This window comes from Hetaerina americana, unplaced genomic scaffold (assembly GCF_022747635.1).
Source record: "Hetaerina americana unplaced genomic scaffold, ioHetAmer1.1.p SCAF_33, whole genome shotgun sequence".
In the NCBI taxonomy this organism is placed as follows: Eukaryota; Metazoa; Arthropoda; class Insecta; order Odonata; family Calopterygidae; genus Hetaerina; species Hetaerina americana.
In genome coordinates, this window is record NW_027286908.1 from 126,977 (window position 1) to 143,474 (window position 16,498).

Consider the following 16,498-nt stretch of genomic DNA (forward strand, 5'->3'; position numbering starts at 1 on the left):
CGTGTGTATAAATTATTTTTTTATTGTACCTTTACGCCTTGCACTATGTCACCCACTATACATTAGAGTCATGCGTGTTGCCTAAAGCATTTTTGAGCCATGAACTTCTGAATCCCAGCCCCACTGATTGTGTGTCAGTGGTTCCCTAAGTGGACGCTACCGTCCTCGTGGGGCGGTGCTCTAGTCTAAGTGCAAAAAGAAGCAAGGAAGCGGCAGGGGAGCGCCGGAGGGTCCCGACAATGTGACATTTGCGAAGGGTCAGTAACCTTCCTTTTGTCTTCGTTTTAAAAGTTTACTTTGTTTCCCGCATCTGGAAGTAATTTAAACCGTGTGTTTCCTTACAGTTTAAATTATGAATGGTTTAAATATATTTCAAAGCCTTTCTCGCATAAGGAAAATTAATGAAGTGGTTTAATCTCATTTTATCTATCGTTGGCACAACTTCAAGGCACTTAGTACTTAGGGAGTAAGGTTCAGTGTGAATAAAACGGGTGTGACTCCAGAGAGGCATCAGGTCATCTGGTAATTAGACTCAGAGGTTTTACATCAACTATTTACCTGGATAATCATTTTCCGAACCATTTGGTTTAAACGATATTATCAAGGCTGTATTGGTAAGCCATTTTTCATTCATTGCTTGATATCATTCTTGTTATAGCACTGTTATATAATTTATTGAATTATTTTCCGATGGCGAGGTATATTTATAAAATAAACGGCCAGTATATTGTTTATTTTTTCATGGAATGGTAATAGTTCAAAAAGAGGACCTTTTCTCTCATACTTCCTGTATCTAAAATTGAACTTTCGCTTTGCCGGCTAGATATCACTTCAATAAATTCCCAGTTCATTGATCTAAGTTATGATTTTGCTGACATTGTGCATTTCCTTGAAGCATAGCTTTTTTCAAATAATGTTTAATATCTAACAATTCTTTAAATGTAAAGAAAAATTTGGAAATATTTTGCCTTCACGAGTAAATTGAGTAGTAAGCATATTTCCTCACAAAATTTCTCTTAAAAATATATCATCAAATGAAAAGAGGGCCTTGCTATGGCATAAACTTGAGTTGAAACAATGCACACACAAGTATCAAAAAATTGAACCAAAGTCAATTTCATTGCAACAGTCCCTTGAACTGCCTTTCTTATGATTACAATGTAGGGAATTGCATGGACTAATATGATCATAATGACAGAATAGGAGCCAAAGAAATATTATTTCATCCTCAATTGACTAGACCAGTATTATAAATCGAATTCGAGAGGAGCTTACTTTGCAGCCGAGTGTTTGGTTTCTCTATGAAAGACGGCAAAGGTACATGAACAGACCTCCGGTAAAAACTCCCTACACACCATTTTTGAATTCGAGTGATAAATATATTGCATTTTAGTATATGAAATGTACAAAATTATATAAAATAAATAAACTGTATTAATATTTTCAGTTTACCCGAAGTGAAACTACTATTATTCAAGGACAAAATAATGTGTATATAAATCCTGTTTTATACCAGGTATGCAAAACAAATACTAAATTTCAGCCTTGCTTATTTATATTTGAAATCATGCCGCTCATTTAAAATTTTTTTGAAGTTTTTCATATGGCTATTAGTAATTTTATTTTAAAATGCAACCACTTAAAGATTGAATCCACATCTTCTCATTAACTCATACATATATTCTATTTGGTCAATATATATAAAATATTATTTTAACAAAATTTAATATTGAAACATTTATTGCAGAAACAGAATGGCAGATAATGACTCATCAAACAAGAAATGTAGACAGTATAATGCAGATTATCTTAAGTATGGATTAATAGAGTGACCTATAAACAAGCATACTATGCTTATGTGCTTCCCATGCAAAAGGGTGTTTTCAAATGAGGCGATGGAACCTTTGAGACTAATTGACCATTTTAGGAAGGCATAATAGAAAAGACTTGAACATTTTTTCAGTCACTTTGTGACAGATTGCAAAATCGTTCAACACTAATAAGTATGCTGTGTATTACTTCAAAACAACACTGATGGTTTGCATGCATCATACAATATTTCACTATTAATATGCCAAATCTAGAAATCCACATAAAATTGGTAAAGCTTACTGGCAGTAAGTGAAGTCCCGAGTACTGTTCTGCATAAGCCACCATATGATATAATAATTATCTCTAAATAACACTTCAGTTCAATGACGAATAGATGAAATGGCTGAAAATGTGTAAGAAATACTGAGCAGCATCCTGAGAACAACAGAATTTGCATTACATTTGGACGAGTAAACTTTGCCAGGTAATGAATCTGTGCTTCTAGCAAACGCACGCTTTACTAAAGATGAAAATCTATCTCAAGAGTTATTATTTGCAAGGTTATTAGAAACTGGGACTAAAGGGGAGTCAATATTTTGTATCGTAGAGCAATTCTTCAAGGACAAAAAAGTTGCGACAAATGGAGCTCCGTCAATGACTGGTGATCCCCATCGTTGTATTGCATAGTTGAGAAAATATATTCCAAATGTTTTTTCTATTCATTGTGTCATTAACCGACAACATCTAGTGACTAAAATACCAAGTGATCTCCTTCACAAGTCCTTTAGCATTGCATTTACAGAAGTTAACAAAAAATGAAAGCCCATGCTCTTAATGATAGACTCTTTCGAGAGTTGTGAGAGTGTGATGAGAACAATGAAGAATTCAAACGTTTGTTATTACACACGGAAGTTTGTTGGCTATCAAAAGGCAATTATATAAGGGGATTTTTTGCACTATTTGCAAAGTTCAATGAAATGAATTTTTAATTGCAGGGAAATGATACTAACTTTATAAAGGCAAAATCTGTGGTGACTGTGTTTATTTCCAAGTTGCTTTTATTTAAGCACAACATATGTCGCCATGAGCTTTATCAATTTCCTTCCCTGCTTAAGCTAGAAGAGCAAGCTAGTATAGGTGATGATAATTTGAGAGTCTTTTGTGACCATTTAGCCACCTTGCATTAAAATATTACACAGCGATTTGAGGATCTTCTTTTGTTGGAAATTCGAGACTGGCCCAACATGGAACCCCTTACCCGGTGGAAGGCCTGATGAAACTTCTTCAAGCAGATACGCCAGGAAAGCACCAGATCATACTTAACTGCTATAGATTAATTCAGAGATTATAGAGGCATCGAGAAATAGATGAAAGTAGTGGATTAATGAGATTCATCTATCTAATAACGTGGAAATAGTTTTGGAAAACATGGGAGGAAGATATATAACCCTTTTAGTACAAGTGGGTCGATCTATCAGCCAGTTGTTTTTTCACCTTTACTTTTCTGTGCATCGTATAGCTTTTGTAGGTAATTTTTTAGTATCTGTCAAGCTTTCTTATTATTGCTGACAAATTTTCCTGATGAAAATGAAATATATGTACACATTTTGGTTAGAAGATACCATATCAAAGCTGTGTAAGCTTATATGTATGTAAGGTAATAAAATGTAAGCATAAATATAAGATATCATGCATCTCTGGATTACTTACAAGCACTATTTCTACTTACAAGCATTATGTCTTTGTAGCACTATTTACATTACCCCTCTTGTCTTAAAGACTTTTCTGATGGCTCACATGATTATTCTTCACAATGGAAATGAAACATCTTCCCTCTGATATGGGATTCTCCGCAGTAGCCCTTTTGGTGTTGTTTAGGAATGACTAGCAGTGACGATGATGACTCAATTATTCATTGTAATGGACTAACTTTGAGGCAAAAAAACAAAGAATATCTCCCTCCCCGAGTTCTCTGTTTGAAGATTTGGACAGAGGAGAAGTAGTAGCGGATTCTGGGACACATGTTTGGGAGGAATTAGTTGAGAACAAAGGTAACCCTCCCGAATCTCATTCTGTGTATCAAGAGCTACCAGGACAAAAGCATAACCCCTTCTCCTGCAGCTCCGATCAGTTCCTTTTGTTATTTTTTACTAATGCTCTTCTGAAAACACTGGTAAAAGAAACAAATGTATATGCAAATAATTTTCTTATGACATATGCAAATCTATCTCTGGAATCTCATTCACATAAATGGACAAATATAACTTTGTCTGAGGTGAAAGACTTCATTGCCTGCATTATAAATATGGGTGTAAATAGGCGACCAGCAATAGCTTCATACTGGTTTTCTCATTATTCTCTATGTCTCTTATGGTTTCATGAAGTGTTTCCACATGATTTAAAATTTTTCAACCCCGCTGATACAAAAAATCTTGCTCGACCTGGTAAACCTGGATATGACCTATGTGCCAAAATTCAACCTCTCATTGATCATGCCAATATCTTGTTCAGATATCATTACACTCCACATATACAGTTGAGTGTAGATGAGAGTTTGGTTGGAAAAAGGAACTACACACAACTCTTGCAGTATCTACCAAATAAGCACCACAATCAGGGAGGTATAACATTTTGAATATATGCCACTCTGTCATTAACTAGTTTTTGATATTATTTATAAAGAGAGGAGCAGAGTTTGAAGTAAATAAAACTGAAATCCAAAAGAATGGTCTAGGATATACTGCAGTGATAAAATTATTGTTAATGGGGAATTACCTAAGAAATTTTTTATGTCTGTACCACTGGCAAAACACTTGAATGAGCTAGGTTTTTATGTTGCTAGTATCATTGGTGTAAGTAGGAAATTCTAACCCAAACAACTAACAGAAAAATTAACTGTAGGAGTGAAGAGGTATTTCTGCCAAGGCCTTATTCTCACTGCTACTGTGCACAAGAAGAAATCACGTTTTCCAGTAATCTTATTATCCACCAAATCCAGAGCAGAAAACAGTAAATACTCACTCAAACTCTTATGCTTGAGTGAGTGTTTACTGTTTTTCACTGACACATTATCTTACCTAGGTAAGATAATGTGTTAGTGAAACCATCAATCATACAATCATATAATGATTACATTGGTGGAATTGACACATCTGATATGATGCTGTACACATATTTAGATTGAGAGACTCGATGAGTACCAGAATATAATGAAATACTGGAAAAAATATGCTTCAACATATTTTCAGGAATTATCCTCAACTTCCATATAGTTTACAAAGGAAACCTTGCATCAGAGAAAAACCCTACGACTCACTTGCATTTTACTACTAGCATTGTTGAAGATTTTGGAAATGAACAGCTCCTAGAGAAAAATAACAAATGTGGGAAATCAGAGGAACATGTCAGACAAGACGAGAAGCCATTTAAAAAAATGTGAAAAAAAGGAGAAGGACTGTTGTGTGAGTGGCAAAAGGAATAAAATAGGGAAATGCAAGCAAAGAAGAAGCCATATTATATGTAATAAATGTGAGAAAGGTCTTCATGCCCCATGTTATCCAGAAAATAAGTGTGATTGTTGAATTACGTGTGTAGAACTTGAGTACATATTTTGGTTTATTCAATGTCACTATTTAAAGAATAACGTCAAAGGCATTCAAATTTTGTGTGAGCTAATTAATATTAGAAGAAACTAATACTATCAAAATTATGAATGTAAACAAATTATTAAGAACAAGTTTTCTAATATGAAAGTAAAATTTTGAATTTTTTACAAATAAATTTTCAAAGTATGTTTTTTTCTAAATGTGTGGAAGAGATAAAAACATAGATGAATTTTTTATCATACCTGCAAGTTTTAAAAGAGTGTATCAAAAATAGCTTAAACACATCCATATTAGTATTTACATAAATTTCAAAGTGCAAATATATGAATTCATTAAAAAACTGGCATTTTTCACATATAGCAGGAAAAAGAAGCTAGCACTAAAAGGGTGAATCAATTCATGGCATTTAAAGTGGTAGGAATTTGGCCCAAAAATTTCATCAGATCAGGGTTAAGTCTCATTCCAAAAAATGGGAAGAAAGTCATATGCAATAACTAAAGACCAGTAAATTTGATTTTGCATGCAGCTAAGGTACTACTAAGGATCATCAATATGTGGATGAATAGGAGGGCAAATGATTACTTAGGGGATGATCACTTTGGGTTCAGCAAGGTGAGTGGTATGCAAGATGTCTGTAATGATCTCACCAAGGGAGAAGAAAATTGAGTGAATTTACGATATATTTTATTTTGTGGATTTCAAGAATATATTCAACAGAGAATAGTGTGTGGAATTAATGGATGTATTATACAGGATACTTGTATGAATAGATTGGATTAATAGGGGACTTATCCATAACCTGAACATGTCTCAGACTGCTCATTGGCATGCATTGGATGGAGAGTCTGAATGGGCAATGTTAGAAATAGGAGTTAGACATTATCACCCATGCTTTTCAACTTTCATGTAGAGGCAATAGTAAAAAAGGTATTTGAGGGCCTGAAGATAGCAATGAAAGTCAGCAGGGAATTCATTAAATCAGTTATGGTTGTGAATGATCAAGGTTTAGTTACCCAGTCAGATAAGAGGTTACAGTCATTGCTGAGCGTATTAGGTAACCAATACAATAGGTATGGGATGTGAATCAATGCAAGTCAAGCAAGCATTATAAACGTTAAAATAGGAGGTCAAAAACTAGAGCAGGTTGAACAGTTTACACATCTAGAAGGTGTCCTGAACCAAGTTGGTCACAGTATTGGGTATGTAACGAGAAGACTTTGACTAAGCAAAGATGATTTGAGGCGTCACTTTGTGGAAGCGATTCATGACGGAAAAGAAATACTTAATTATTCCACATGTATTTTATTAAACACGACCTAGGTTTCGACTTACAAAGTCATCATCAGGCATCATCACCTTATAATGACTTTGTAAGTTGAAACCTAGGTCATGTTTACTAAAATATATGAGGAATAACTAAGTATTTCTTTTCCGCTAAGCAAAGAAGATTTCACAAAAAGGAGGGAATTGATGACAGGAGGAGGTTAAGAAAGACTGGTGAAAACTTGGATATGGTGGGTGGTTTTTTATGGCTTTGAAAAATGGTCATTGAAACAAAATGATAGGTGTGAATTGGAGACTTTTGAGATGCAGGTGTGTGAAAAAGAATAGAAAAGATGAACTAATTGGATAGGAAATTAAAAGAGAACTACTAGGCATGGTGGGGAAGGAGAGGAGATAGTCAATATTCAAAGAGGGCAGGAATTAAAGATTGGAAATGGGATATTGGCATTTTGTTTGGCAATAGGATATTGAAGACTGTGATTGAGTGGATGAGGTTATGCAAGGCAGGTAAGAAAATGATAAGCCAGTTGGATGGAATGCAGGGGAATAGAATCTATGCAGAAGTGAAGAACAAATTATTGTAGTCCGGGATGACAGGTTTTCTTGTTAGGTGAGGCTAAGAACTCTAGGTGTATGCAGTCAGTGTCCATCCAAGAACATAATTTAAAATGGTACACTAACGAATTAAAGTGAGTAAATCAAATTTCATGGTGTGAGTATGTGACTCAAGGGGGAGGGGCTTTCTCCCCTGGTGTCCACTGTAAGGGGAATCGCCCTTCTTCCCCATAGTACCGTGCCCCCTCCCCTGAGTCCCTAATGAGCAAATAATCGCAGCAGCGATAGCATTTGCAGAGGGTACCCTAAAGGAAAGAAAAGCTGAGTGGAGTGTCAGTTAGCTTTCAATGCCTTTATGTGCTAGCTCTCTTGTTATTTGTTTGATTTTCACATGCCCACGCACTCTTCTCCAGATAAAAGACTGGGGGGGGGGGGAAGAGGGAAAGGAGGGGAGGAGGAAGGCAGGGGGTGAGCAGCTGGAGAACCACAAGATTAAATTAATGGAAATGGAATTATTATTATTTATTAGGTAATCTACTGGTTAAGGTAGGTTTTTGGATGGACATAGCTACTAAATAAATATTTTGTGATTCCTAACAAAACACAAAATCCAGTATCCTACTCTACATCAGAACCCTCTTCATCTCTGGGTACTTTCTTCCTCCCTTCATCCCGTCCAACATCCCTATCCTGTTCCTTCCCTTTCCTCATTTGCCTAACATTCTCCCCTCTAATACAGTCTTCAGCATCCCACTACCTGTCAATACTGCCTTTATCCACTTATCATGCCTCCATAGGATTGCTCCCAACAAACCCCTCTCTTCACCCACCATACCAAATACTTGCTCATTTGTTTTCTTCTCTGTCCATTTCACCTTCTCCATTCTTCTCCAAACCCACATTTCAAAAGCCTCCAGTCTACATCTATCCTCCTGCTTTCAATGACCATGTTACTGCACCGTACATAGCTACGCTCCATATCAAAGTTTTTATGAGTCTTTTCTTAATATCCTTACTCAGCGTCCCTCTCATTAACTCCCTCCTCCTTGTAAAAGCCTCTTTGCCTAGCGCAATTCTTCTCCTTATGTCCCTACTACTTTGACCATGTTGGTCCAAAACACTTCCGAGATACGTAAACTGTTCTACCTGCTCTAGTTTTTGCCCTCCTATTTTAATGTTTAGCTTAGCCTTTTTCTTTCTAGAAAATCACATAACCTTTGTTTTATTAATATTGATTTTCATCCCATACCTGTCGCACTGAATTTCCAATTCACTCAGCAATGCTTGCAGCCCCTTGGCTGACTGACAGACTAAAGCTTGGTCATCAGCGAACCTAACTAATTTTACGAATTCCCCGCCCACTTTCATTCCTACCTCGAGTTCTTCCCATACCTCTTTGATCATTTCCTCTGTATACAGGTTGAACAGCAACGGTGATAATGGGCAACCCTGCCTTACACCTCTTCCTAACAGTGCCCATCCGGACTCCCCGTTCCCCACCCGCACCCGAGTAGTCTGAGACATGTACAGGTTGCGGATTAGCCTCCTTTCTCTCCAATCTATTCCTCTTTTCTGCAATATACTCAGTTTTTCCCAATTCACTCTATCAAACGGTTTTGAAATCTACGAACCAGGCAAATACCTTCTGGTTGTATTCTATATTCCTCTTGATTAATAATCTCATTACTGCAATGGCATCACGCGTACCTCTCCCCTTCCTAAACCCAAACTGATCATTCCCTAAGTAAACATTTGCCCGATTCTCTATCCTTTTTTTTATGATCCTAAGAACAACTTTAGCTGCATGGGATATCAAACTTATTGTCCTGTAATCCTCACATGATGTAGCCTTTACCTTTTTCGGAATAGGAACTAAAACTGATCTCACAAAGTCTTCCGGCCAGATTCCTTCCTAATAAATACTACAAATGAGCCCATATAGCCTCTTCCTTCCACGTTTTCCTAAACATTTCAATAGTTCCGCGGGAATGTTATCCACCCCCACGGCCTTATTTAGTTTCATCTCTCTTAATGCCCTTTCTCATTGTCAAGTATACCTGGACCTAAGCTATCTTCCTTTAAGTCATGTCCCTTTGCTATGTGTAACTTTGTAGTTCCAAGTTCTTTACTATACAGTTCGTCTATATATCCCTTATATAAACACATATATATTTATAAAACATTGAAACACAAAGAAAGAACACTCACATATGTAGTTTTGACGCTTCAACGGCACCACTGTCGTCATCAGAATCTGATGAAAACACAGATCAACCCGACGCACCGTCGCGGCAACCAGTGGCCAGAGATCAAGCCGGCCATCACAGCCCTTTCGCGGCCGATGACAAGGGGGGAGGCAGCCCACGTCCAGGCGCAACTAACAGGCCTCTTGACACCGCAGCCGAAACTTCCACCATCGCCCCTCCACAGATACGCAGTGCCCCATCGTCAGCTGCTAACGATCCGGAAACACCGAAGAAGTTGGAGGAACGGAGAACGACAACTTGACAGCAATCCTGTTCGATGAACTTCTAGCCCTAAAAGGTTCGACCCCCCTGACGACCCCAACTATCTGGACGACTGGGAGGTGGGTCAAGAGGCTGATCAGGAGGACAACGTTAGCCCGAACCAGCCCTTGGAAACGGAAGAAGACAATGTAGTGAGTGCTACCAAGAAGGTAGTGAGGCCACTGACTCAGAATTACTTATGTCTGGCCTCCTTACCCGTATTAGACCAGCGAATGAGCCAGGTGTCAAATTAGCCGCCAGGAAGTTGTTCCCTTGTGCACCCAGTCAAAAGGACCCGGAGGCAACCGTAGCCGTGGAAGAGCCCGCGTTTCCAACAGCCCTTCCCTTCCTATACCTGAATCTTTCCGTTAGATAAACCTTCAAGGAAGGAGCCAACGTCGCTAAGCCCACAGAGGCTCCATTTGTCTGTAAGCCGACTTGGGCCACACCTGAGATATTGCAATGGATAGATATTTTAGTACAAAAACGAGTGTTGGCGATGGCCAGGCTTTCTTGCGCCTTTCCCCTGGTCGTGATTCCAAATGAATGAGGAGGCGTTAGAATCATTCCGGATCTGCCCGATTCGACCAAGTATTATAATAAACCAAAATTTACGCTCAAGGACGCCGCCAAGGCACTTGAAATAATACCGCCCGGCTCTTTCCTTGCCAAGGTTGACCTAACGGAAGCCTTTTGACAAATCCCAATCCACCCTCCCCAAAGGTATTTCTACGGCATATACGTAGGGGTGAATACTATCAATGGACCCGGTTGCCAAAGGTGCATGATTTAGCGACTGCAAATACGCAGCGGTTGGCAAGCGCGATAGCAAAGGAAATACATCGACGATTTCATGTTCAGATGATCGCCTATCTGGATGACAGTGTATTCGTATTTCTCCGTTAGTCACAAATCTGTATCCAGGAAATAGAGGAGTTTCTCACAAGTGAATTGGGAATTAATATTAATAAATAAAAGAGCATAATGACCCCGGTTCAAATGCTGAAATATTTAGGTGTCACTATTAACACTCAAGACATGACACTCAGATTGACAAACGGTGCAATAACCCGGATCAAATATATCTTAGATATAATTAAAAGGATTCGAGCCACAGACATACCCAAGGCAGTCGGGTTGGTGGTATGGTGTGTCTATATTCTCCGGTGCCCTACTTCTTAATGACAGACATAGCCCAAAAGAACGCCCAGTGGGCACAGGACCTGTGGGTAGCGGGCGTATTGCATAAGGATATATATAAACCATGAACACAGTAATCAACCCGAAGGTCGGTTTAGTAGGTGATGGTAGGGTTCACCCAGTACTAAACCCTACACGGCGTGTGAAATTCACATATCAGCATAGGGGGGCCAGTTCCTGTCCCTGTGCCGGTTATGGTTTCCCAGGAACATCTGGTACCCAAAAAATCACTTTAGCTTGAGAATTGCAGGAGCCCAGAGTGCCTCAAACGGGACACAGACCCGGGACCCTCCAGTTAGCAGTCCAACACTCTACCCCCTGGACTACCGCGACCCACAAGGATATGCATACATACATATACATATATATATATATATATATATATATATATATATATATATATATATATATATATATATATATATATATATATATATATATATATCTATATATATCTATATATATATGTTTATATATATATATATATGTTTATATATATATATATATATATATATATATATATATATATATATATATATATATATATAAACATATATACATATATATATATATACATATATATATATGTACACATATATATATATACACACACACACATTTTTGTAAATTTATGTGTATATATGTGGGTTGCGGTAGTCCAGTGGGTAGAGCGTTGGACTGCTGACAAGAGGGTCCCGGGTGCGAATCCCGGGCAAGGCACTCTGGGCACCTGCAGCTCCACCCAAGCTAAGTGATTTTTCGGGCACCAGGTCTTCCTGGAAAACCATAATCGGCACAGGGAAAGGAACTGCCCCCCCTACCCTGATGTGTGAATTTCACAAGCCTTTAGGGCTTAGTACTGGTTGAACTCTACCATCACCTACTAAACTGACCTTCGGGTTGATTACTGTGTTTATGGTTTTTTTTATGTGTATATATATATATATATATATATATATATATATATATATATATATATATATATATATATATATATATATATATATATATATACATGCACGCATATACACACACACATCTATATATATATATATATATATATATAAAGGAGAGTGTTTGTTTGTATGTATGTAATTTGTTTACTTTTTTGCTGTCATAGAAACAGCATTTTTCCAACTATGCCAGCAGGATACTTTTGCAAGAATACTATTATATTCAGAATTGCCGAGATATTATACGTGGAATACATCAAGGAAAGTCTTTTGTAGAAGAAAAATGGGCAAATTTGATCCTGAGTATAATATTTATTCATGTGACGCATTGGGCTGAGTCTACACAGTCCATCCTAACAACGCCGAATGTTATTTTTTAAGAATGCTTCTACATACCATTAGAGGACCTCGCTCATTTGCAGAATTAAGAACGGTAAACGGAGAAATATGTGAGACATTCAGAGAAGCTTGCCAGAATTTAGGGTTGCTAGAAGGAGATCAACACTGGGATGACTCATTGCAAGACGCCAGTTTGATTTCTCTTCCAGGACAAATCCGAATTTTGTTTGCCATCATAATAACCTCCTGTAATCCATCTAACCCAAAAACATTATGGGAAAAATATAAAGAATCAATGAGTGAGGATATACTGGCTAAAGTTCGAAGTGAAAATCCTACATTGGATATTACGTTTAACTCCGACATTTTTAATAAAACTTTGATTATTTTGGAGGAAAAGTGTATCACCATGGTTAACAAGACTTTAGTGGAACTCGGTCTTTTTGCACCTGTACAAGATCAACAGGGTGTATTTTATCCAGATTATATACGTGAAACTAGCTAAAATGTCTTAGACTTAGAAGCATACATCGCGGATAAAAAGCCACTTCTTAATGAAGATCAGAAATTCGCGTACGAAACAATAATGGATCAAGTAGATAAACAAGAAGGAGGTATCATTTTTCTTGATGCTGCTGGTGGCACGGGAAAAACATTTTTAATTAATTTAGTTCTCGCTGAAATCAGGGTTCATGGAGAAATTGCTCAAGCCGTTGCATCTTCAGGTATTGCAGCGACATTAATGGAAGGAGGAAGAACAGCCCACTCTGCCCTTAATAGTTGCCACTTAATATTTCCCGACAAGAAAATCCCACATGTCATATAAATAAAACAAGCGGCCAGGCACAAGTTCTTATAGAATGTAAATTGATAGTATGGGATGAGTGTACGTTGGCTCATAAAAAATCTCTTGAGGCCCTCAACGCAACACTTCAAGATCTTAGAGGAAACTGCAGTTTAATGGGAGGAGCTCTGGTACTCTTGTGTGGAGACTTCCGTCAAACTCTGCCTGTCATTCTAAAATCGACTCCAGCCGATGAAATTTATGCCTGTTTAAAACATTCTGTTCTATGGAATCATGTCCAAGAAATTAGCCTTAAACAAAACATGCGAATCCTCTTAAGAGATGGGAATGCTCAAAATTTTGCAAATAAACTTTTGGAGATTGGAGAAGATACATTAGTTATTGAAGCATCTGGTATGATAAAATTGTCATCAGATTTATGTGTATCGGTGAAAACTGTCCGCGATATGATACAAGCAGTCTATCCTAACGTTAATCAAAATTATAAAAATTTAGAATGGTTTCAAGAAAGAGCCATTCTTGCTCCTAAGAACGATGATGTTAATGAAATTAACAAGGAGATACTAGCCATGCTGCCAGGAGACGTGATTGAATATATAAATCGGTTGATACCGTAGTGGATGCTGACGAAGCCGTCAATTATCCAACGGAATTCCTAAATTCACTTGATCCAGCTGAATTGCCACAACATCGCCTTATACTTAAAGTAGGATCTCCAATCATTTTATTGCAAAATTTAGATCCACCAAAACTCTGCAATGGGACACGATTGTGTGTGACAAAATTGATGAAAAATAATCCAGGCAGTCATTTTAACTCAAAAAGGAAAAGGTGAAATAAATTTTATTCCACGGATACCTCTAATCCCAACTGATCTTCCCTTCAACTTTAAAAGATTATAGTTTCCAGTCCGGCTAGCTTTTTCAATTACCATTAATAAATCACAGGGACAGTCTTTAAAGTTTTGTGGTGTTGATCTAAGATCGCCATGTTTTAGCCACGGGCAACTTTATGTTGCTTGCTCCAGAGTAGGTTCGCCTAAAAATTTATATATTCTTTCTCCTGGATATGAAACAAAAAATGTAGTTTATAAACAGGTGTTAAATAAAAAAGATTCTTAAATTTGTATGAAGTAGTGTATTGTTGTACTTTATAATTTGTTGTTTTTATTTATGTGGTATATTTATATTACTGTTTCTCCCTAACCCGTGCAAAGCCGGGTATTCAGCTAGTATTTCTATATGCATGTATGTATATGTGTATATATGTATACACACACACGAAGGCGATTCGAAAAGTAGGGTCTCCTATTTTTTTTCATGAAAAATCAAATTTATCCTCAACTTTGTGAACATCGTAGGAAAGGCTGAGCATTTAGCTATTTTTTACATAGTTGCCCTGACTATTAATCACTTTTTGCATCTGTGAGTGAATTGGAAATTCAGTGCGACAGATATGGGATGGGAATCAATATTAATAAAACGAAGGCTATGCAATTTTCCAGAAAGATAAAGGTGAAGCTAAATATTGAAATAGGAGGGCAAAAACTAGAACAGGTAGAACAGTTCATGTATCTAGGAAGTGATATGGACCAACACAGTCTACGCAGCAGGGACATAAGGAGAAGAATTGCGCTAGAAAAGAGCCATTCACAAGGAGGGAGTCTATAACAGGGACATTTAGTAGGGATGTTAAGAAAAGAATTGTTAAAACCTTGATATGGAGTGTAGTGATGTATGGTGCAGAAACATGGTCACTGAAGCAGGATGATAGAAGTAGATTGGAGGCTTTTGAAATATGGGTGTGGAGAAGGATGTAAAAGGTGAAATGGACCAAAAGGAAAACAAATGAGGAAGTACTTCGTATGGTGGGCAAGGAGAGGGGTTTGTTGGGAGAAATCCTATGGAGGTAGGAAAAATGGATGAAGGGCATATTGATCAGTAGTGGGATGTTGAAGATTGTAGTATAGGGAAGAATGTTAGGCAAACGAGGAAAGTGCAGGAACAGGATTGGAATGTTGGACAGGATGAAAGGAGTAAAGAAGTACTCAGAAATAAAGATGGACTTGATGTAGAGTAGGTTGCTGGATTGTGTTTTGTTAGGAGTCACCAAATATTTATTTGGCAGCTGTGTCATCCAAAAAAAATATGTACATGTATACACAACAATCATCAGTGTTAAGTGCAACATCCAGCTCTACAATAGCAATGAAAATTATCAGACTTGTAATAAGAGAACCTCTAAAAACCTGAACCAATCATTTGTAAGAACTAAAAACACATTACTTAGGCCTAAAAATATGGGCTTCATTCTTTTTAACAAGTCACTTGACAATGTGAGGAATCTCAATAAATTATTCCTATTTAAAAAAAAATTTTCGAATATCTGTTAAAACATATGATCTCTTCTGTCAATGAATATCTGCAACTATATTTTGTACTCAATAATTTTCTTTGGCATGCCCTATATTTGTGAAACAATTCCTTGGACAAAATAAATGATTTGGTGAAGACTAAAGGGTTCTAGATGTATTGAGAAGTGGATTTAGAAGAACAGCTAAAGACCTAAACAATAAATTCCCCACGGCAAGAAGAAATTATTAATGTGTTTGGAGATAAAGCAAAATAAATTCTATCTAGAGTACTCAGAAACTGTAGTTCACATGATAGGTTGCTCATTGCTTGAAGAAACTTGCAATGATTATTATATGAGAGAAAATGGCAGGGATGTGAGGAGCACCAATATATATCTATTGTTGTATGGATTTAGAATACTGGGTGACATTAACAATTAGTCTTGAATTATAACTAAAAATCAGATTACCTGGTCTGTATACTTTCTCCTAATGGGCTTATTTTTATGGCAAATGATGACAAGAGCATTTATAATTGACCATTGAATATATTGTATTAATCCAATCCATTAAAAATTCCTTTATGCCTCTGCAGGGTGAAATGGTGGAATAATTTTGAAATTATCTCCTTTTACATTGCATTCTTAAATACCTACTTAGATTTTTAGAAATATATTTACTTCCGGGAAGACATGGGTGTGGCATTTGCATTATTAAGTAGAATGAGCCAATGGCAATAATGAGGTTTATATGGTTACCACATTCACGAGGGCTAAAAAGTAGAATAAGAATTCAAGCATGGCTTTTTCAAATTTTTTCTTGCAATTTACAAAAGATGGTGAACGTAAGCTCATTCAATCGTTTCTCCATGTAGATATTCATGTCTCCCTCTAATTAGGGTAAAAGGTGTATAAGGGTTGGGGTATATTAATAAGTATCTACGGTTCGAAGGAAACAAATTAGCAGGACTCAATTAGAATTATTAACAGACCACGAGGTAAAGAAAGAAGATGCATGTAATACAGCATTCCACTTCATTGTTTCAATAAGGACCCCTTTACGCTGGCATTAAAATTTAAAACCAT